General features: G+C 42.8%; 1 protein-coding gene across 1 annotated transcript in view; it reads right to left on the reverse strand.

Moving 5' to 3' along the window:
• Positions 1-12665: 12665 nt before the first annotated feature.
• The window catches only part of ZCCHC18 (zinc finger CCHC-type containing 18), a 51292-nt gene continuing 39760 nt past the window's right edge, over positions 12666-24197 (reverse strand). The window contains 3 exon segments of the mRNA XM_049871635.1: positions 12666-14276; positions 22989-23133; positions 23693-23867. The gene's annotated coding sequence lies outside the window, so the exon portion shown is untranslated.

Below are 24197 nucleotides of genomic sequence, written 5' to 3' on the forward strand. Positions count from 1 at the left end.
CTGTAAGAGCCAGGGTCAATAGTTTGTGTCTGAGACCCACTTCTCAATCTTTCTCTTTCTTTACTTCTACTGGCTCTAGAGACACCCTTTTTGTTTGTCGTTCCCCTGCCAACACTTTTTGTTTTGTTCCAGAATTTCTATCTTTCCTGGCATCTGTAACTGGACTTTTTGTAACTTTACCCCTGCGCTAAACATTTTCTAACAGGTTGACAGCTAGAAAAGATGGAGATAATTCAGTAAAAAGCTTTCCCATGCTATCCTGCTCCTTTTTATTTTCAAATTTCGCCACGTTAAGTAGATCAAACTCAGATACCGGTGTTATTGTTGGATAATGGAGAAAAAAAAAAGGCAAGAAATTGATTCATCTGCAACTGAAGCCCAAGTTCTAAAGTACCAAGTGGGAGTGAAGGAGAGCATCAGGGAACTACAAAAGCGGTACTGGGGTGAGGACAAGGCAGTCCTAGATTTACTGCAGCAAACAGGAGGATTTTCGTCCTCCTCCCTCCCCTGTTCCTTCATCATCACCAGTCCTTCCTCTGAAAACACCATTGTTGACTGGCTGAGGATAAAGTGAGAAGTAGTGGGTGTGGAGCAAGATCCTGGGTACTATAGGCTCTGAGGGAAGGAAGGGAATTCCTTTTTTGTTTTCATCTTGGAAAGAGGGAATTCCCCTGTGCCCTTGGGCTGAGGTAGTAATACCTGGTTCCAGGGACTGCTAATATGGAAGTCATAAATATTACCACTTTGGCTGAAGTCAGAATAGTACTATTAAAGTGTTTTTTGGTACAGTTAAAGAAAATGCCCCCTCCCCTGTTTAAACTTAACTCTTAACCCTTCATAGAAACTAAAAACTTGTAATAAAGACAGTTCTGGGAAATCTTTAAATAATTAGATAAGCCATAGCTAGTCTATAGAATAGGGACGCGAAGACTTAATAAGTCAATCCAAGCCACTTCCTGCCTATTAAGTGACTGACAACTAATTCCACTAAAATCTGCGAAAACCAGAACCTGTGTAAGGCAGAAACCTGTTAGAGGAGGAAAACGTGAATATTTTCCATTAAAATAGGCGATAGAAAAGTGGTAAGACCATACCCTGTCAAAGGCCAAAAACTTGCAAGACCTGGAAAAACAAGGTGGTTCCCTCCAGTTCCGGCTCTCACAGCTTTCACTGTATTGTAAATTTCCCTTCTGGGAAACCTCCTAACAGTTTATACTGTATATAAGCTAATTAAAATTGGAATGTGACGAGCTCATCTCTTTGGAGGAGTGCTCCCTGTTCACAAAAATTTTTTTCTGCCCAGTAAAACCTTTTAACTCTAATTGACTTATTGATCAGATTTTTTTTCTTTTGACAGTACCGTCCTCAAATAGGCACAAAATCTTTTATAATATCCAAGCTTTACAGACTGGAGGGGTGAGGTAAGGATCCTGCATCTTTATTCCCTGTGGCCTCGGGCAGTACAGGCAGTAATGGGGTCTATGTGGCACAGTGGGGGCAGTAAGTGAGCTGATTATGACCATTGATATTTTAGTCATCCCCCTTGCTGCCAGCCTTCAGGGGAGAGATCCTTGCTTTATTACCTGCTGCCCTTCTGCCTCTGAGGAGAACCCAACCTTCTTGACCTGCATGGATATTGGAGCAACTCTTAGAAAAAAAAGAACACTTGAAAAGAATTTAGGGCCTTTTTCCTCAGTGATATTTGAAAGGCAACAAGACAGATATAAGTTGAAATCTTGGTTCCATTTCTTACTAGCTCTGTGACCATAAGGAAGTTATTGAGTTAATCTCTTATCTGACTGACCTGAGCTTTCTTAGCTCCTTTAAAAAATAAAATAAAAAAAGAAGGGAGGAAGGTATCTTAGTCATCTAGTGCTGCTATAACAGAAATACCACAAGTGGATGGCTTTAACAAAGAGGAATTTATTCTCTCACAGTCTAGGAGGCTAGAAGTGCAAATTCAGGGTGCCAGCTCCAGGGGAAGGCTTTCTTTCTTTGTTGACTCCGGGGGAAGGTCCTTGTCATCAGTCTTCCCCAGTCAAGGAGCTTCTCCTGGCTCTTGTTTCTTGGTGGTATGAGGTCCCCATGTCTCTCTGCTCGCTTCTCTCTTTTATATCTCAAAAGAGATTGGCTTAAGACACAACCTAATCTTGTAGATTGAGTCCTGCCTCATCAACATAACTGCCACTGATCCCACCTCATTAACATCATAGACGTAAGATTTGCAACACATAGGAAAAATCCTCAGAAGACAAAATGGACAATCACAGAATACTGGGAATCACGGCCTAGACAAGTTGACGGATATTTGGGAGGGACACACTTCAGCCCATGACAGGAGGACAATACTTGTAACTATCACCAAAGAGTTATTGTGAGGATTAAACAAGCAAACAAAAAATGGGTTTAAAACACTTAGCAAAGTGTCTGGTACATAGATATGCAAATGTTAGCCATTATTATTATTTACTACTTACTAGCCAGAGGTTTTACATGAGAAGGAATTAACATTCAAGCCAATAATTATAATTTCTATTTCAATATACTGCTTAATTCTGTGCCAGGCAATGTTTTTGGTGCTTCTCACATATGAACTTTTAAAATGCTAACTGCAACCCTAGAGGTAGGTACTCTTTTTATATCCATTCTATACATGAGAAGGACAAGGAATAGAGTGCTCAAATACTTTGTCCAGTGTTACGAATTGATTTGTGTCTCCCCCCAAATATGTGCTGGAATCCTAACCCCTATACCTGTGCATACTGTGCTGGAATACTCGTTCGTTAGAAGCAACGATGATGAGACTTCATCTTATGTACTTTGGACATGTTGTCAAAGAGGGACCAGTCCCTGGAGGACATCATGCTTGGTACAGTAGAGGGCCAGCGAAAGAGAGGAAGACCCTCAATGAGATGGACTGACACAGTGGCTGCAACAGTGGGCTCAGGCATAACAACGATTGTGAGGATGGTGCAGGACCGGGCTGTGTTTCGTTCTGTGGTACATAGGGTCACTATGAGTCAGAACTGACTTGATGACACCTAATAACAATGAATAAAAAAAAATTTTTTTTTCCCTGTGGATGTAATTCCACTTGGGAATAGGGTTTTCTTTGTTATGTTATCCGTGTAGGGTGTTTCCTAAACCTAACCACTACTGAGTTTTAAAAAGAGCAGATTAGACACAGGAGAAATCACATGCAGAAGGAAGGAGACTGATGCTGTCTGAAGACAAAGGAGGCAGACGAATCTGCAAGCCCAGGATCTCTGGCTACTAGAGGCTGAAATAGACAAGGCAGTACCTCCTCCTAGATCCTCATGTTGAATTTGGACTTCTAGCTTCCTAAACTGTGAGAAAATAGATTTCTGTTTGTCATGGATTGAATCGTGTCCCCCAAAAATACGTGTATCAATTTGGCTAGGCCATGATTCCCAGTACTGTGTGATCCTCCACCATTTTGTCATCTGATGTGCTTTTCCTGTGTTGTAAATCCTGTCTTTTGTGTGGTTAAATCCTGTCTTTATGATGTTGATGAGATACGATTAGCAGCAGTTATGTTAATGAGGCAGGACTCAATCTACAAGATTGGATTGTGTCTTGAGCCAATCTCTTTTGAGATGTAAAAGAGAGACCCGAGCAGAGAGACATGGGGGCCCAAGTCCTGATCAAGGCCGATACCTCAGATCATACGTGGTGACCCGCTGAATTTAATCTTTTTTTTTTTTTAGTCAGTGGAGGAAAAGAAACTAACCATGATTCCCTCAGTAAGGGCGAGTGAACAGGGAAGAGCCCAGCGCCGAATCCCCAGCCCAAGGTGGGGCACAGGAAATGTAGCACAGGGAAGACCCACTCCCTGTCACCACTTGTAGGGGACCTCATACCAGCAAGAAAGCAGCGCTGAGAGCAGAGCATGACCTTCGGACCGGAGACTCCTGCACAGAGAGCTCTTAGACTGGGGAAGATTGATGACAAGGACCTTCCTCCAGAACCAACAGAGAGGAAACCTTCCCCTGGAGCTGGCACAATGAATTTGGAGTTCTAGCCTCCTAGATTGTGAGAGAGTAAGTTTCTTTTTGTTAAACCCATTCACTTGTGGTATTTCTGTTATAGCAGTACTAGATAACTAAGACACTATTCTTTAAAGTGACAAAATCGTTTTGATTCTCCTGGAATCCAGATTTCTAGGTTCATGGAATTGGGGTGACCCACATAGTCTATCCACCCTTAGGTGTCTTTTTTGGACCTTGAAGGAACTGGTTCCCTGGAGTTACCTTCAGGTCAAACCAATAGCTTTGTAAGCAGCTTAGCAGAGAGCGTTTTGCCTTAGGCATTGAGTTCTTTTGGAAAATTATGTGCAGCCAGCTTTGAGAATCAGGAACGTCAGGGTCTGACTAGAGGCTGTTTTAGGATGCATGGCATGTCCTTGGTGACTGTTTCTATAACCTGCCCTGCGCTTTGATGCTATCTTTTTGAGAAATCAATGTAACAATGACCTATAAGACCTGTTTTCACTGTCCCCTCTTAGGACAGCCTTCTCTGATTCATATCTACTCACAATATATTCCTTTACACTAATTTTTGGTGTTTCTCTAAGCAATTTAGGTTTTTGACAAATATACCCAATTGTGGCAAGTGGGGATTCAAACCCAGAAAGTTCAGGTTTTCAAAGTCTGTGCTCTTTACCATTGCAGTATGCAGTTAAAGAGTGAGACTAGAACCAAAAGGAGATGGGGAATTCAGAGTAGAGAATGGACACAGGTTCAAGGTGAACAGGTCAGAAACTGCAAACTGAGAGTTTGGGTTGGTCCAGCATCATCATGGACTGTTTACCTAAATAAGTTAGCTCCTATTTTAAGTGACTGATAAGCTTGCAAGTCAACTTACAATCAAATTGAGAAAATGTTCAATATACGACTATGACTATAGGGTTGCTATGAGCCTGAACTGACTCGACGACAATGGGTTTTGGATTGAAGAGGACAGGTTTGGTCTTGTCTTTTACCAGAGAAATGACAATTCTGGGTAATAACTTAAACTGATATCTTTCTTTTGTTGTTGCAGTTGTTAGTCCACTAAATCTTTTGCCCTTATGCTGAAAGCCTACTTGAGCATAAAGTGCTATCTTTCAGACCTGAGGGTGATCTCCTATTTCTCTAAAAATATTCAGGAAACTGAGGCTAATATTAGCCACCTGGGGTCCGTGCCCTGGAGCAGTCGAGCCATTGAAATGTACTCCAAGTTAGAAAGAGTGCGAAAGTTTATTCAAGAAGATGTATATATATATATATCACTGGGGACCCGGCAGCAACACAGGCTGCTCTCTATGGAGTCCCAAAGAGCAATTTTTACACCAGCTTATATATAATTTTGGCCAGGATTACCTAATGTTTTTAAGCACATGGCCCACAGATGGTCATATACATCACAAAACAACTACAAGAAACGATTAAACTAAAGATATGCATGTCAGACATCTGCACTCTGTATGTTTGTAACAGGCTGAAAAAAACTTACATAAGAATCTCTTGGCTAGTGGAACTGGCCTGCCAAGTCCACTCTGACTTAGACAAGGAGCAAGAAAGAAAGATGCAGATCAAAAGCCCCAGGCAGCCTTCCTGGCTGCCATCTTGCAGGCTGAAGGCCATTTCTCAGAACAAAGAAGAGGAGAGAGACCAAGGCCACAGGAGCCAAGAGGGCTCTGCACCCCTTTGGAAGAGACCAGTGCAACTGGTGCAATAAAAAATGCTAATAGATGACTTAGAGTATCATTATGGCATTAGTTATGTCAAGGTTTCAATCGCCCATTTTGAGTAGGAGAAAACATGTTGCAAAGTATTAGGGTCACACTAACATGAGATGGGGGGCGGGGAAAACTTGTAGTTTCCAAGGGTGATGAAAGCCAGACACCTGTTTGACTACGTGCCCGTTAAAACCAACCAACCAACCCGTTGCGTTTGAGTCAGTTCTGACTCATAACGACCCTGTAAGGACAGAGTACAGCTGCCCCACTGGGTTTCATGGAGCGCCTGGTGAATTCGAACTGCCGACCTTTTGGTTAGCAGCTGTAGCTCCTAACCACTATGCCACCAGGGTTTCATGACTACGTGCATTTGGGGAAATAACTACCTGGAGCTCCCAACCAAGCAGTCAGTGTGCAAGAGGGCGGCGATGGTCAACGAACGCGAAAGGGTTAATATGGGAGTTGTGGGAGGGGGAGAGCAGAGGCGAAGGGGACTGTGGGAGCTCCGTTGTACGTCACTCCGTGGGCACCTGGGAAATGTGCAGTGTTCGTCTCTATAATGGCCGCCCTTTGGTAAGGGTGATGGGCGGGGGAGGGTCGGGCCCCCACCACGGCCGCTGCTCTCGTCGGCCTCCGCCGGGAGAGCGGAGGAGGCGGAGGTGTGTAGCAGGTCTTACGGGCTGAGAGCGAAGGAACTGCACGTAGGCATGTCCTGCGCCCTGCCTTGCAGGGGTAGGGGAACGGAAGTGAGAGGACGGGGGGAACGGAGAGACTGATGGACCTGGTGGCGAGAATTGATGACGTCGTCTAGGATTAAGGGGATACGCAACTTTGTTGTGTGTATATGTTGACGTTGAGATGTGTGAATCTTCTAGTTATTTGGTGTTGGGAACAGGCTGGGGCTAAGGGAGAGGCGGCGACAGATGAAAGTAAAAGCAGGACGAAAACGTGTCATCAGCCAGACACCAGCACATCTGAGTTGTTCCTACAAGGGATGATTTTCTTGTAGCGACCTGGGCCCCTGGTTTCAGATTTTTCTTTTAATGAGTTGGTTGATTTTCTTTAACAAATGAGCAAGTACTTGCTCTTCGTCGATACTGCATAGAGGCTCTAGATGAGGAGAGGAATTAGTCAGCCTTCATTCTAGACATTTTCAGCCTGGCACTTGCTACCCGGAGTCCCTGGGTGGTGCAAACGTGTTAACACCTTGGCCGCTAACCAAAAGGTTGGAGGTTTGAGCCCACCCAGAGGAGCCTTAGAAAATGGGCCTGGCGATCTACTTCTGAAAAATTAGCCATTGAAGCCCCCCTGTGGAGCACAGTTCTACTCTGACACACTTGGGGTCGCTTGAATCAGAGTTGACTCAATGGCAACTGCTATCTGCATTTGGAGATGGGCGATTACAGTATAAGGAGATAGAAAATCTCCTAGGGTGCCATCAAACTCACTTGGGGGTGGGGTATGGGATGAGTCTTTTTTTTCAATAATTTTTATTGTGCTCTAAGTGAAAGTTTACAAATCGAGTCAGTCTGTCACATATAAGCTTATATGCACCTTACTACATACTCCCATTTACTCTCCCCCTAATGAGTCAGCCTGCTCCCTCCTTCCAGTCTCTCCTTTTGTGACCGCTTTGCCAGCTTCTAACCCCCTCTACCCTGCCATTGGGATTATTCTTTGTTGTGATTTTACATATATTTTCAATATAAAATAAGGACAAGACTATGTGCAATGTTTTTCCATGCACATTCCCATTTAGCACAGGTGCAGCTGCCTGGAGAACTGAGTAGTACTTAAGGCCTAAACTAGTTTATTTCTGGTGAGAGCTTTTGCCTATCACACTGGCACTTCCAGGATCTCGGTGGGACAGTTTCACCCGAGCGCAAGGCCTCTCTTGGCAAATAGACCATCAAGCTCTGGGTAGGACTATAGTGCCAGACTCGCAGGCTCTCTGGCCTAAGCATTTGAACCATTTCTGTGCCAGGACTTTGGTTTTCCAGTAAACTCAGTTCACAGGAGGGAATTGTGCACCCACCAGAAATCCTAAGCAAACTTTTTTTAAAGCTTCTGGATCATCAAACATGCTGCTATGGTCACTAGTTTACCAGAGAAACAACAGTGTGGTAAACCAAAACCAAACCAAAACCCACTGCCATCGATTCCAACTCATAGCGACCCTATAGGACAGAGCAGAACTGTCCCGTAGGGTTTCCAAGGAGCGCCTGGCAGATTCAAACTGCTGACCTTTTGGTTAGCAGCCATAACACTTAACCACTGCGCCACCAGGTGTGGTAGACAATCTAAATCAGTGGTTCTTAAACCATAGTGTCATTTTGCTGGGTCACCCACAGAGTTGCTGATTCAGTTGGTCTAGGGTGGGCCCTGGAATTTACATTTCTAACAAGTTACCAGGAGACTCTGATGCCTCTGGTCCTGGAAAACTACTAGTCTAAACAGAACTAACAATAGCAAACCTGAAAGGACATCTATAGGGAAGGCTAGGCACACACTTCTAAAGGTCAAGGGCGTCTGAATTAAGCCTCCATAGATATGGAAAGGAGCCCTGGTGGCACAGTGGTTAAACGTTCAGCTACTAACCAAAAGGTTGGCAGTTCGAATCCACCAGCTGCTCCTTCGAAACTCTATGGGGGCAGTTCTACTCTGTCCTATAGGGTGTGCTGTGAGTCAGAATCAACTCAATGGCAATGGGTTTGGTTTTCTTTTTAGATATGGAATGGAGTCCTTGGGTGGTGCAAACGGTTATTGTGCTCAGGCTAATGTGCTTAGCTGCTAACTGAAAGGTTGAAGGTTCGAGTCCACCTAGAAGCACCTGGGAGAAAGGCCTGGCAATCTACTTCCAAAAAAATCAACCATTGGAAACCCTATAGAGCACAGTTCTACTCTGACACACATGGGGTCCCATGAGTCAGAATTAACTTTACAGCAACTGATAGATATGAGATAAAATGGCTTTGTTTTTGTTGCTTGTACATTTTAGATGGTTATGCAAAGGTGAATCTTCCTGAACTAAACAAAGCAAGGTTTGCATCAGCTTTTTCTTGAACAGTAGGTGTTGGAGTGCCTTGTACCATAAATTTTTTTAAAAAACACAAACTGGCTATTTTCTATTCCAGTTCTTTGCTGAGTTATATCCAAGTAGCTCATATCCCCACTTTTTTTTTATTGTATTCTCACCAGAAAAAAGATGGGAGTGCTCCTAATTTCTAGTAATAAAATTATATTTGAAGTTTAAAAAAATAAATAAGCAGTTGTGACAATCTGACCAAGAAAAATTAGTATAAGGAGCCAGAATTGAGAAGGTGTGGTTGAAACCTCCTCCCTCCTCAGAGGAATAATCAGTTTATTCACTCTAGAACACAGAGAATCAAAAATCCTACTGTGTCAGTGCTTATCTTGAAGCCTTCCTTTAAGAATTGGCCCTAAACAGTCTCCTGGAGGGTAGCAGTCCATGGTTTAAGGTGCCCTCAGCCCTTTCCAGGAACTTGAAAAAGATCAGGACACATTTTCAGAAATGTCAATGCTGGATCCCAAATCTCTCCCCCAGGCCAGTTACAAACAAAACAAATGAAACCCCAAAACCAAACACACAGACACTGCAAACAACAACAAAAAATCCAAACTGGCCTGGGACTGTTATGAGTCTCTGCAGGGGCCAGCAAATGCTAGGATGGCCAGTGCCGTGAATGTTTCAGAAATATTAAGAATCTAATCATACCTACATTCTGAGAGAGTCAGTAGGATACTCACACACATGACTCTTGAAAATTAACTTTTGCACATGGTTGGTGAGCCTCTCACTTGCACTTGTGCACTGATCCCGCCACCTTGATTTAGGAAATAATATTGGAATCATTATTCCCTGTCCTTGAGCATAGAGCATATGACCCAGCTGGAGCTGTGCTCACAGGGACACATCAACTGGGCCCTGAGGTATAAAGACAATACCAAACCAAAAACCAAACCTGCTGCCATTGAGTCCATTCTGACTCATAGCAACCGTATAGGACAGAATAGAACTGCCCCATAGGGTTCCCAAGGAGAGCCTGGTGGATCTGAACATTGCCAACTTTTTGGTTAGCAGCCATAGCTCTTAGCCACTACGGCCACCAGGGTTTCCATAAAGACAATAGCTAGGATAATCTTGGAAAATATCTTTTAGGGAACCTTTCATATAAGCCAATCAAACAGAACACAAAAGACTTTCCACTCTTATCTTTTTCCATTAGCATTTAGTGAATAGATTTGTTAGACCAGTGAAGACCCTCCTGACTGTCATTACTGAAACCTGTACCAATGATTGTTAAGAAATACTTCAAAATGCAGGATCACAGTTCTAGCCAATCTGTGAAAAGGTGAAGCTTTCAGTGGTTTTGCCCATTTGTAATGTTAATATATACGGATGATTCTGTACAGATTCCTCGGACTCGGGCAGATGGGGTTGTGGCAGCGTGCTTGTCCATTTTCCCACTTTTGTCTGTTCTGTAATATTTCCTCAGACTCGGGCAGACATAGCTCTGGCGGCATGCTTGTCCGCTTCCCACTTTTGCCTTTTTGAATATGTGCCAAATAAAACTTTTTTTTGCTTTACTAAAATTTGTGATGTTTTTACCCTACAGCACCCTCCATGCTACTTCTCATCTCTACCTAATCCACACCTGGTCTTACAGGTGGCACAACTTTCTATAAAATGTGGGGAGAGAAAAAGAAATATAACAAACCTACGTTGGTGTGACTATGCAGCATGATTTCCTAAATGATTCCTAAGTAGGAATGATTTAATTTTGTTGCATGAACACTCAGTATCTCAGGGACCCGGAGAGTGAACAGATACTAAAGAGAATTGTGGACCGTGTGTGTCAGAGCAACAGGATTACACCAAAGTTCAAGTTCGGGTGGGATTGTTTTCAACCCAATTTCCCGCTAGTTACAGCTGGCTCCCTGAAAAACTTTAAATTAGTGTATCTCTAAGCTAAAGTGGAAGGAGCCCTGGAGGTGCAGTTGTTAAAAAGCTCAACTGCTAACCAAAAGTTTGGTGGTTCTGTTACTAGAGAATGGCCTCTGTTTTTGTCTTTGGTGTAGGAAAGAATTCAAACACTGAGACAGATAGTGCCAAACGCGCAGAGGTTTATTAGCAATCACAGGGTTAGTAGTAAAAGTACACTTGACTAGGAAGTGTCAAGCGGACTACTCAGGTAAAGAGAGAATCTGAGAGCCCCATAGTCCTTTTCTTAGGGTTTTATACCCTTCTTGTCTCTTAATCTGTCTCTGTTAACATTGAAAGGCCAGGACAGGACTGTCTATGGAGACTGTTTCTTTAGTTTAAGGTTTAACTATGTAGGGACCATCTCATTGAGGAATGTCACCACCCCCTGCCACTTCCTCTTCCCAAGTGCAAGCTCTCTCCCCCTCCCCCTTACATCTTTCCCCCCTCAAGTGCCATTCTCCTAAATCTTTGGGGTTGTTGAAGGGGGGTGGTCTGTCTTCTGTAGCTACTTCTTGCTGTCACTGGGGCGTAGAGCTGGCCCTAGGAGAGGCACTTGTTCCCTAATGGGGGATTTGCTTGACTCCGGGAGCCAAGGATGGAAGCGCTGGGCAGCTCGATCCAAAGGGCTTTCAGGACTTGTATTATTTGATGAAGTCTGAATTACAGCCATTTGTAATTGAAACTTTTGTAACCTGGAGGATACAAAACAAGTTAGTATTTTAAAGAGGCAGGGCCCAAATAGTAAAAGAAGAGTCAAAGACATTAAAGGGCCAAAGAATGGTGTTTTCTTGGGGCCCTTGGTCGACAGTAGCCAGTTTATTGAAATTGGTAGGTTTTATTTTGTAGGCTTTTATTATCTCAACCAGGCACACTAACATGTGGTCTCTCGCCTGTCTCCCTCCTTGGGTATTATAATCCCATCACGGGTCTATGCCTGGGACTGCAGCGGCACCCTTGGGGTAGGCCTGTTGGTTTTGTATATATAGCCCATCTGCAAATTGTCTGGCTGTCTCAGTGAGATTTAATCTTTCTCCCTGGGTGATTGAGTGGTTGCAGATTATCTTATGTCTTTCCAACCCAAATCAAAGGTGTTAAGTTCTTAAATTTTTCTATATAGTTGTTAGGGTCGTCAGAGAAACTTCTTAGCTCTGTTTTTAGTTTTCTTAAGTCTTGTATTGAAAGAGGAACCTGCACCCTGACTCATCTATTAGGGCCAGCCACTTCTTGAAGGGGGCACAGGTAAGGTGGTGAAGGTGCTGTGGGCGAGGAATTGGAGTAGGGAGGAGTAGAAGGAACAGACATTTCTTTAGTATTTAAGGATGGGGTTGCAGGGTTGGTAGGGTTTGGGTCTAAGGTGTCTATTGTTTGGTTTGTAACGATGGGGAGAACTGCAGTGTCTATCTTGCACTTTTTACACAGTTCTGGATTTTCCCTTAAGGCCATAAAAACCTGGACATCAGGGACCTCTGTCCATTTGCCTTGTGTCCGGCAAAACAGATCTAGCTGAAGGATCGTATGATAATTCAAACTTCCCTGTTGTGGCCAAATCTATTTCCCAATTTGTTTTGAGGCCACGTAGTGTTACAAAAGAAGACTAATCTCTTTCTCTTCAGGGTTTGAGGGTCAAACCTGTCCCGATTTTTGAGGATACATCCCAGAGGCAAGGCTGGTGGTACTGAGTTTTGGTTTCCCATCTGCAAAGAAACAGAGTGAGTCATGGGGGTAGGACATCTCCTGTGCCCCCTGTGTTAAATCACTGCCCAGAGAAGGCGTCCCTTCTCACGCCTGGGCTTCCAGAATTAACTAGTCTTTTACTGTGTAGCCTGCACCTGAAGTTTCTTGCCTAGAAACTTCCTACTGCCTCCGTCCTAGGGGTCTTTGCTTACATTTGGGCTTCCAGAATTAACTTGTCTTACTGTGTTTTTTTTTGTTTTTTTTTTTTTTTTTACTGTGTAGCCTGCCCTGAAGTTTCTTGCTTAGAAACTTCCTACTGTGTTGGGCTTCCAGAAGTAACTAGTCTTACTGTGTAGCCCGCACCTGAAGTTTCTTGCCTAGAAACTTCTACTGCCTCTGTCTCAGGGGCCCTTGTTCTTGCCTATGTCTGCCGTCTTGGCGGGACATGAACCTATGTATTTGTTGATGTCCTTGTTCTGCCAAGAAAATAATTATCGCATACCCTGCTAGCCATTTTAGGGTGGGGGTCCTTTGTGCCGCTGTCTGGGAAGCCTTCATTTTACTGGCAAACTTTACTATCCATTGAAGCTGATACCTTGATTGTCTCGCCCCCTGACACACTGCATAATCTTGGGGGTCCCTTGGAATTGGGCGGAGGAGATGATTTAGCATTTGTGGGAACCCCTCTTCTGTCCATACCCAAGAGGGGGTAATCTTATTATTTTCTGGGCCCCTCCCTTCCTTTTCTCTGCAGAGCCAGCAAACCCATTCCTCATGTCTGCCCCTCTCTGTATACTTTATGAATTGTTCTTGCACGCTGAAAGAGGGAATCAGGGCACGGAGGGCTGTCATAAAGTAGACTCCTGTAGCCCACTTCTTTGTATACTCTCGGACATTCAAATTCTTTGTGAGGGGGGTAACAGATATAGCTTTAGTTAGTCTAATGAATAACCTTAAGATTCTTGATTCAATGAGGCAGACCAGAGTGTCCCTATTCATTCTCTTATAACATGAAAGCAGGAGGAGCTGATCAAGGAAAGGCCGCCTGTGTTTAGCTTCACAATGGCGGTATAAACAGGAAAGGGACAGAGGTTCTTCACTGGAAAAATTATCCCTTAGCCTATCACAAATACAGCACTGATCCCTTTTGCAAAGCACACACGGAGGATATAGATGTAAGTAGGTTAGCCAGAAGTTGGGTGGGGCTGAGAGGTGCAAAAGGTAGATGGATGACTGGTCCCTTAAAGAGACTCGCCGACTTGGCATGACTATTGCTGAGGTTAGCAGGGGACAGGTGTTCTGGGTCAAAAATGTGCTACTTTGTGAGCGGGACTGCTAGAGGCTGTGACCCCTCTAGTCAGCCAGCGCTTCTCTAACGTGTTTCAGGTTCTCTCCTGGTTGTCTAAGACAGGGCGCTCAGAGCACTGGATGACCAATCCTTATGCGTGCTCCCCGGACGAACCTGATTGTTAATTAAGTGAAGTTGGAAGTCCCTGTGAGGCCTCTGCATGTCTCGGGTTTCCTCCTCGAAGCGGAGCGAGGAAGTGTCTCTTTTCTTCAGAGTCTTAAAGAATTAGACACTCACTATTACCGTATTCTTGTTAATAGTCAGACCAAGTACAGGCAAATCTTTCTAGACTTCTGAGACCTCTCTCTCAAGAAGAAACAAAACACACACACACAGAGGTAGGGATACCTTGGTGCTGGGCTGGAAAGAAAGAGAGCCTGTGCTCTGAGGCGGACTCACCACTTCCCGGACGAAAGGGTAGGAAGCTTGTGATCCAAGTCACGGCACCAGAATATGTTACCGGAGAATGGCCTCGGTTCTTGTCTTCGGTGTAGGAAAGAATTCAAACACTGAGACAAATAGTGCCAAGTGAGCAGAGGTATATTAGCAAGCAGAGGGTTAGTAGTAAAAGTACACTTGACTAGGAAGGGTTTTCAAGGCTGCAATCTTCACAGAAGCAGACTGCCACATCTTTCTCCCTCGGAGTGGCTAGTGGGTTCAAACTGCTGACCTTTTGGTTAGCAGCCTACCGCTTAACCACTGAACCTCCAGGGCTCCTTGAGAAGTGTAAAAGGGCAGGAAAAAAAGGGTAATTGTCATAATTAATGTTACATTTTATCTTTGCACAATAAGATTAGAAGAAAAATGAAGAACTCCTTGGCAAGAGGAGGAGGAGGCAGAAATGTTCTGGAATCCAGTATTTGCTACTGAAGAGCCAGTTATCCTGTGTATCCCTATTGTTTTCCCACAGCAGAGGCTTAGGCACCATTATGCCTGAAGCCATGTTGCCCTTAGGTCCTGTGACTGTTGCAGGCAGGAGAGTTCTTGCCGCTGCTGTAGGGATAATCTTTCTGCACTTGATTAGGGGATTTGGAGGAAACCTGGAGGATTTACCTAATTTGATACATATTTTAACTATAGGGCCATTTAATAGCTTCTCGAACTCTAAGGAATTAATATAATTGTCTTCTAAATCCAAAGTCTGACTGAAAGCTGAGGTTCAGGGGATCAGAAATGACCTTGGCAAGAAATGTGTTCTCTGATGTTAAGATCTTTAGAGGAGCCATCAATGCCCTCTAGCCAAAGAACACCAGGAACCCACCTGTGGTTGAACAAGTTGGGTTTTTTACGCATTGCATCAAGGGAGAATGCACACCATGGGGAGCCCCGGGGGCATCTCAGTAGAAGGGGTTAGAAAAGATTTATTACAGCAGTTGTTCTCGTGTCAGGTGATTTGGGGAAGGATTTAAAGAACTGGAGTTTTGCTATGGATTTGGATTTTGTCAGGAAGTGGGGTGATTCTATGATTGGGTATCTTAATGAGCCTTATTTAGAAGGACAATAGACTAGAATGAGGATAATTCATAAGGAAGTGGTAGTCACTCATATTAGCCAGAATGGGAGGATATTTGACAATTTTTGTGGTTTGACCAAAGTTCATGTTTTGTCTCTTTTCAGATAGGGTTACTGCAGTGGTTTTGATTTTTGTCTTGATCCAGCATGGTCACAGAGTGGCCTTGACCGATGTTGATGTCCTGTGAGATTATGTTCATCAGGAGAACCCCAAAGTCTAGCTGTTAAGGACAGGCCAGTTGCTAGCCACACCAAGGCATAGCTGATAGTACCAGGCCAGCTCAGGGGCTGCTTTTACCCTCAGAGTGATCATTTCTAGGTTCAGCAGCCTGTAGAAGACCAAACTCTCGCTGCCGAAAGAAGCCAAACCCACTGCTGTCGAGTCGATTCCGACTCATAGCAACCCTATAGGACAGAGTAGAACTGCCCCATAGAGTTTCCAAGGAGTGCCTGGCAGATTTCAACTGCCAGCCTCTTGCTTAGCAGCCGTAGCACTTAACCACTACACCACCAGAGTTTCCATTCATAAATAGAGAAATGGTCTGATGTGATGAACAAGAAAGGTTTGAGGTTGAATGTGGATGGAAGTATTTGATTCCCCTCTAACAGAGCTCAGGAGCCTTAGGTAAAATAGTAGTCCCCTGGGATTATTTCTTCTTTAAAAAAAAAATCACATCAGAGTATACTTAAGCAAGATAAGTAGATGGGAGAATGTGACCGATTATATTTTTCAAAGATGACCACAACATTGTCTCTCATCCCACACTCTCTTCTACAGTGTGACCTTGCCATCCTTCCATTGGCAAGTAGGGTAAATGTCCTGACTGCTTTGCCTCTGTCCAGGCAGGCTTTGACTGTATTGACCAACCGAATAGGGAGAAATAAGATGATGTGCCTTCTGAGGCTAGGCCATAAGAGGTGATGCAGCTTTTCTGCCCTTTTCTTAGGGACATTCATTTGTAGAGTCCTGGTTAACATGCTCAGCTGCTAAACCAAAAGGTTGGAGGTTCAAGACCTCCCAGAAGTACCTCAGAAGAAAGACCTGACTATCTACTTCTGAAAAATCAAGCCATTGAAAACCCTACGGAGCACAGTTCTACTCTGACACACATGGGGTCGCCATGAGTTGGAATCACCTCAGTGGCAACTGGTGGTGGTGGTGAGCCTCCAGGTGAGGAGCCCAATTACCCCGAGGCTGCCACGCCGTTAGAGATCTCAGGCCTGTGAGGTGAGGCGACCTACAGATCCTCTGATCAGCAGCCCCAGCTGAGGTTTCAGGCAACAGCCGACACCACCCAGCAGACCTGTCAATGAAGACATCTCTAGATGATTAACGCGCCCAACCATTGAGTCTTCCCACCTGATGAAGCAGAAACAATTTCTGTTGCAATTCCTGAACCACAGAATCCAAGAGCAAAATAAAAAGATTGTTTCATGCCATTGAGTTTTGATGTGGTATATTATGAAGCAATAGTAACCTCATCAGAGGTAGCAAGTTTGGTTAACTTAAAGGGAGCAAAGAGGGCAAGGATTTGGTAGAGAGGAAATTGGCTAGTTGCCAAAGCATTTAGCTTTGCGTATCTGTGACAAGCTGGGAACCCTGAGCATCAAAGGCAAGCTTAGACAAGAACTGAGGGGCAGGGGGAGGAAGAGACCATTCACAAGTGAAGAGGAGTTACCGGACACCCTGAGGCACCATTCCCAGAGCGGCAGTGGTGCCGGGCTGGTACTAGCGTTCAGCCACAGTTTCCTCAGGGAGAAGCAGCCAGCCACACGGCCTACTCACGCCTCTGGAAACTGAGAAGAACAGCGCTCTCGGCAAAAGCTAAGTACTTGCGTATATTTTACCATGCCCACCCCCCACCCCCAAGCCAGCTTCAGCAGCTGAATCCCTGGGCCCGAGATAGGCCCTGTTGAGCACCTAGAGCCATCCTCCCGGCCTTGGGGAAGGAAAAAATTTGCATTTGGGGGAAAAGATAATTTGCTAGCTCCAATAACTGGGGGAGCTCAAGACAGAACTGGCTCCCGTCCAGGCATAAACCATCCATGGACCTTGAGCACCTTTCCCTTCTACATGGACCTGTGTAGGCCTATTTCGGGAGAATAGGCCCTTGTTGGCAAACTCCAACCATTTCAGCTGTGTGGTGGAGAGGTGGGTGTTTGACATTTGACATAGCTTTGCCTATTAAACAAGGTCCTCACCTACCCACATCAGGGACCTAAGGACTGGTAGCTCCACTCAGGTCACCCAGCCACCCGTGACAGGGGTCCAAAGATAACTGGTACCTCCCAGTCCTTACAACCAAAAACTTTGGGTGCCCATGGTCCCTCTGCAGAACCCACCCACCTGCATGCTCTAGGGAAGAGGGACGCGTTTTCCTCAGAGACACCTGGGGGTTGGTTCTCAGCCCCCTGCCTTATTCCGAGCATGACCCCCTGCTGCAATCAGATACCGGTATATACGCCAATCACCCCTGCCCCTCTAAGACTGTAGGACAGAGGACAGAGCCTGTACCACACACTTGATGATCAGCTACCTGGAAACCTGAGCTGAATTCATATAAGAAAACTGAATGGACTCCTAGACTGATATACCTGGTAACAGCTCTAGCCAGCTGGGGACAGGACATCAGAGCTCCAAAGGTGAAAATAATCAAGCTAGCTCACTCAAGCAACCCATAGGGGTATACCAAAACAAAACGAAGCAAGCAGCTACGACACAGTAAGCAAGCATAAACTAATACAATAACTTAGAGATGGCTCGGAGACAACAGTCAATATCAAGTCACATAAAGAAACAGACCATGATCACCTCAACAGGCTCTCAAAACAAAGAATCCAGGGATCTTTTAGATGAAAGTGCGTTCCTGGAATTACCAGATGCAGAATACAAAAGTTTAATATACAGAACCCTTCAGGACATGAGGAAAGAAATGAGGCAATATGCAGAACAAGCCAAGGAACACACAGATAAAGCAACTGAAGAAATCAGAAAGATTATTCAGGAATATAATGAAAAGTTTAATAAGCTGGAACGATCCATAGACAGCAATCAGAAATTCAGAAGATTAACAATAAAATTACAGAATTAGACAACTCAATAGAAAGTCAGAGGAGCAGAATTGAGCAAGTAGAAGCTAGAATTTCTGAACTCAAAGATAAATCACTTGGCACTAATATATTTGAAGAAAAATCAGATAAAAGAATTAAAAAAAATGAAGAAACCTTAAGAATCATGTGGGACTCTATCAAGAGAAATAACCTATGAGTGATTGGAGTACCAGAACTGGGAGGGATAACAGAAAATACAGAGAGAATTGTTCAAGATTTGTTGGCAGAAAACTTCCCTGATATTGTGAAAGATGAGAAGATATCTATTCAAGATGCTCATCGAACTCCACATAAGGTATATGTTAAAAGAAAGTCACCAAGACATATTATAATCAAACTTGCCAAAACCAAAGATAAAGAGAGAATTATAAGAGCAGCGAGGGGTAACCGAAAAGTCACCTACAAAGGAGAGCCAATAAGAATAAGCTCAGACTACTCAGCAGAAACCATGCAGGCAAGAAGACAATGAGATGACATATTTAAAAAATTGAAGGAAAAAAATTGCCTGCCAAGAATCATATATCCAGCAAAACTGTCTCTTAAATATGAAGGTGAACTTAAGACATTTCCAGATAAACACAAGTTGAGGGAATTCATAAAAATGAAACCAAAACTACAAGAAATACTAAAGAGAGTTCTTTGGTTAGAAAATCAATAATATCAAGTATGAACCCAAGACTAGAACACTGGGCAGAGCAACCAGAAGTCAACACAGACAGGGAAATCCAAAAAAACAAAGCAAGATAATGAAAAAAAAAAAGCTCAAAACAGGGTAACAGCGATGTTATTATATAAAAGAAGACAACATTAAAATAATAAAGAGGGACTAAGAAATGTAATCATACACCTTCCATATGGAGAGGAAGATAACAGCGATACAAAGAAATAAAAGTTAGTTTTAAATTTAGAAAAATAGGGGTAAATAATAAGGTAACCACAGAGGAGACAAACTATCCTACTCAACAAAATAAAATACAAGGGAAAAATAATAAAGACTCAGCAGAAACAAAATCAACAACAATATGAGGAAAGGACTATATATATATATATATATTTTACTCAGCACATAAAATTAAGTGGGAAAAAGAAACTGTCAAAAACACAAAAAAAAGACATCAAAATGATAGCACTAAATTCATACCTATCCGTAATTACCCTGAATGTAAATGGACTAAATGCACCAATAAAGAGACAGAGTGGCAAAATGGATTAAAAAACAAGATCCGTCTATATGCTGCCTACAGGAGACACACCTTAGACTTAGAGACAAAAACAAACTAAAACTCAAAGGATGGAAAAAAATATATCAAGCAAACAAAAATCAAAAAAGAGCAGGAGTGGCAATATTAATTTCTGACAAAATAGACTTTAAAGTTAAATGTATCATAAAGGATAAGGAAGGACACTATATAATGATTAAAGGGACAATACACCAAGAAGATATAACCATATTAAATATTTATGCACCCAATGACAGTGCTGCAAGATACATAAAACAAAGTCTATCAGCATTGAAATGTGAGGTACATAGCTCCACAATAATGGTAGGAGACTTCAACACACCACTTTTGGTGAAGGACAGGACATCCAGAAAGAAGCTCATAAACACACGGAATATCTAAATGCCAGCACAGAAAAGCACAGAATATTACCAAACTCATTCTATGAAGCCACCGTATCCCTGATACCAAAACCAGGTAAAGACACCACAAGAAAAGAAAATTATAGAGTTACATCCCTCATAAACGTAGATGCAAAAATCCTCCACAAAATTCCAGCCAATAGAATTCAACAACATATCAAAAAAATAATGCACCATGACCAAGTGGGATTCATACCAGGTATGCAGGGGTGGTTCAACATTAGAAAAACAATTAATGTAAACCACCACATAAATAAAACAAAAGACAAGAATCACATGATTTTATCCATCGATACAGAAAAGGCATTTGACAAAGTTCAACACCCATTCATGATAAAAACTCTCAGCAAAGTAGGAATAGAAGGAAAATTCCTCAACATAGTAAAGGGCATTTATACAAAGCCAAAAGCCAACATCACCCTAAATGGAGAGAGCCTGAAAACATTCCCGTTGAGATTGGGAACCAGACAAGGACGCCCTTTATCACCGCTCTTATTCAACATTGGGCTGGAGGTTCTAGCCAGAGCAATTAGGCTAGATAAAGAAATAAAGGGCATCCAGATTGGCAAGGAAGAAGTCAAAGTATCTCTCTTTGCAGATGACATGATCTTATACACAGAAAACCCTAAGGAATCCTCCAGAAAACTACTGAAACTAATAGAAGAGTTCAGCAGAGTATCGGGATACAAGATGAACGTACAAAAATCAGTTGAATTCCTCTACACCAACAAAAAGAACATTGAAGAGGAAATCACCAAATCAATACCATTCACAGTAGCCCCCAAGAAGATAAAATACTTAGGAATAAATCTTACCAGAGATGTAAAAGACTTACACAAAGAAAACTACAGTACACTTCTGCGAGAAACCAAAAGAGACTTATGTAAGTGGAAAAACATACCTTGCTCGTGGATAGAAAGACTTAGCATTATTAAAATGTCTATTCTACCAAAAGCGATCTATACATTTAATGCAATTCCAATCCAAATCCCAAAGACATTCTTTAATAAGATGGAGAAACAAATCACCAACTTCATATGGAAGGGAAAGAGGCCCCGGATAAATAAGGCATTACTGAAAAAGAATAACAAAGTGGGTGACCTTACTTTACCTGATTTTAGAACCTATTATACTGCCACAGTAGTCAAAACAGCCTGGTACTGGTACAACAGATACATGGACGAATGGAACAGAATTGAGAATCCAGACATAAATCCATCCACATATGAGCAGCTGATATTTGACAAGGGCCCCAAAACAGTTAAATGGGGAAAAGACAGTCTTTTTAACAAATGGTGTTGGCATACCTGGATATCCATCTGCAAAAAAATGAAACAAGACCCATACCTCACTCCATGCACAAAAACTAACTCAAAGTGGATCAAAGACCTAAATATAAAATCTAAAACGATAAATATCATGGAAGAAAAAATAGGGTTATTAGGAGCCCTAATACATGGCATAAACAGCATACAAAACATTATTAAGAATGCAGAAGAAAAATTAGATAACTGGGAGCTCCTAAAAATCAAACACCTATGCTCATCCAAAGACTTCACCAAAAGAGTAAAAAGACTACTTACAGACTAGGAAAAAGTTTTCAGCTGTGACATTTCTGATCAGCACCTGATCTCTAAAATCTACATAATACTGCGAAAACTCAACTACAAAAAAACAAATAACCCAATTAAAAAATGGGCAAAAGATATGAACAGACAATTCACTAAAGAAGACATTCGGGTACCTAACAGATACATGAGGAAATGTTCACGATCATTAGCCACTAGAGAAATGCAGATCAAAACTACAACGAGATTTCATCTCACTCCAACAAGGCTGGCATTAATCCAAAAAACACAAAATAATAAATGTTGGAGAGGCTGTGGAGAGATGCAACACTTCTACACTGCTGGTGGGAATGTAAAATGGTACAACCACTTTGGAAATCAATTTGGCACTTCCTTAAAAACCTAGAAATAGAACTACCATATGATCCAGCAATCCCATTCCTGGGAATATATCCTAGAGAAATAAGAGCCTTTACATGAACAGATATATGCACACCCATGTTTATTGCAGCACTGTTGACAATAGCAAAAAGATGGTAGCAACCAAGATACCCATCAACGGACAAATGGATAAATAAATTATGGTATATTCACACAATGGAATACTACGCATCGATAAAGAACAATGAGGAATCTATGAAACATTTCATGACATGGAGGAACCTGGAAGGCATTATGCTGAATGAAATTAGTTGCAAAAGGACAAATATTGTATAAGACCACTATTATAAGAACTTGAGAAATAGTTTAAACTGAGAAGAAAACATTCTTTTCTGGTTACAAGAGGGGGGAGGGTGCGAGAGGGACATTCACTGATTAGATAGTAGATAAGAACTACTTTAGGTAAAGGGAAAGACAACACACAATACAGGCGAGGTCAGCACAACTAGACTAAACTAAAAGCAAGGAAGTTTCCTGAATAAACTGAATGCTTTGAAGGCCAGCATAGCAGGGGCAGGGGTCTGGGGACCATGGTTTCAGGGGACATCGAAGTCAATTGGCATAATAAAATCTATTAAGCAAACATTCTGCATCCCACTTTGAAGAGTGGCGTCTGGGGTTTTGGGTGCTAGCAAGTGGCCATCTAAGATCCATCAATTGGTCTCAACCCACCTGGATCAAGGGAGAATGAAGAACACCAAGACATGAGGCGATTACGAGCCCAAGAGACTGAAAGGGCCACATGAACCAGGGACTTCATCAGCCTGAGACCAGAAGAACTAAATGGTGCCCGGCTACAACCGATGACTGCCCTGACAGGGAACACAACAGAGAACCCCTGAGGGAGCAGGAGAGCAGTGGGATGCAGACCCCAAATTCTCTTAAAAAGACCAGGCTTAATGGTCTGACTGAGACTAGAAGGACCCCGGTGGTCATGCCCCCCAGACCTTCTGTTGGCTCGGGATAGGAACCATTCCTGAAGCCAACTCTTCAGACATGGATTGGACTGGACAATGGGTTGGAGAGGGATGCTGGTGAGGAGTGAGCTTCTTGGATCAGGTGGACACTTGAGACTATGTTGGCGTCTCGTGCCTGGAGGGGAGATAAGAGGGTGGAGGGGGTTAGAAGCTGGCAAAATGGACACAAAAAGAGAGAGTGGAGGGAGGGAGCAGGCTGTCTCATTAGGGGAGAGTAACTGGGAGTGTGTAGCAAGGTGTATATGGGTTTTTGTGTGAGAGACTGACTTGATTTGTAAACTTTCACTTAAAGCACAATAAAAATTATTAAAAAAAATTATTTTGCTGTGGTTATATGAAGGAAACCCTGGTGGCATAGTGGTTAAGTGCTATGGCTGCTAGCCAAGAGGCCGGCAGTTCTGATCCACTAGGTGCTCCTTGGAAACTCTGGGGTGGTTCTGCTCTGTCCAGTAGGGTCGCTATGAGTCGGAATGGACTCAATCAATGGCAGTGGGTTTGGTTTGGGTGGTTATGTGAATGCTTGCCTCAGTGTACCTTATTTGAGGTATTTCCTTAAGATGCTTTCATGGTGTTAGTGTTGAAACTGTTTACTTTTATCTGGTGAAGACTTTTAGCTCTTCGATCTTACTTGGTAACAGTATTTAGTTAGGAAAGGGTGAGGAAAGTTTGCTTACCTAGATCTCATTTTATGAGGTTGATGGAAACACAAATAATATTATTTCCAGCGACATGTATGGGAGTTTCATTCTTTAAATTTGGAAGAAACTGGTTCACTTTAAAAGTCTCCGTATGTGTCCACATTTTATATTTTATATACATGAATAGCTCTGGTTGGGTAACTCATTCTATCTGTAAGTAAGAATAGAAATCCTAGTGCTATTATTGGAATTCTTTCATTGGTGATCACTCAAAAATATTGGTTATAAATGTTGAGCACAATGAGCAACTAACATTGAGATTATGGGCCAAAGCACAAAGTGTCTCCACCTTTTGTTTCATTGTAAAAATTCACATGAGTTGGGTATTTGTCTCTTTCATTGTGTTCCGGCCACACTGAACTACTCTCTGCTACCCCACAGGAGCCTTGATCATCAATTACTCTCCTGTTGCTGGGTCTTTTTATTCCCTCTCTGCATTCTTCCTTGAAAACTATGTATTTTAGTTATCTAGTGCTGTTAT

This window comes from Elephas maximus, chromosome X (assembly GCF_024166365.1).
Source record: "Elephas maximus indicus isolate mEleMax1 chromosome X, mEleMax1 primary haplotype, whole genome shotgun sequence".
In the NCBI taxonomy this organism is placed as follows: domain Eukaryota; kingdom Metazoa; phylum Chordata; class Mammalia; order Proboscidea; family Elephantidae; genus Elephas; species Elephas maximus.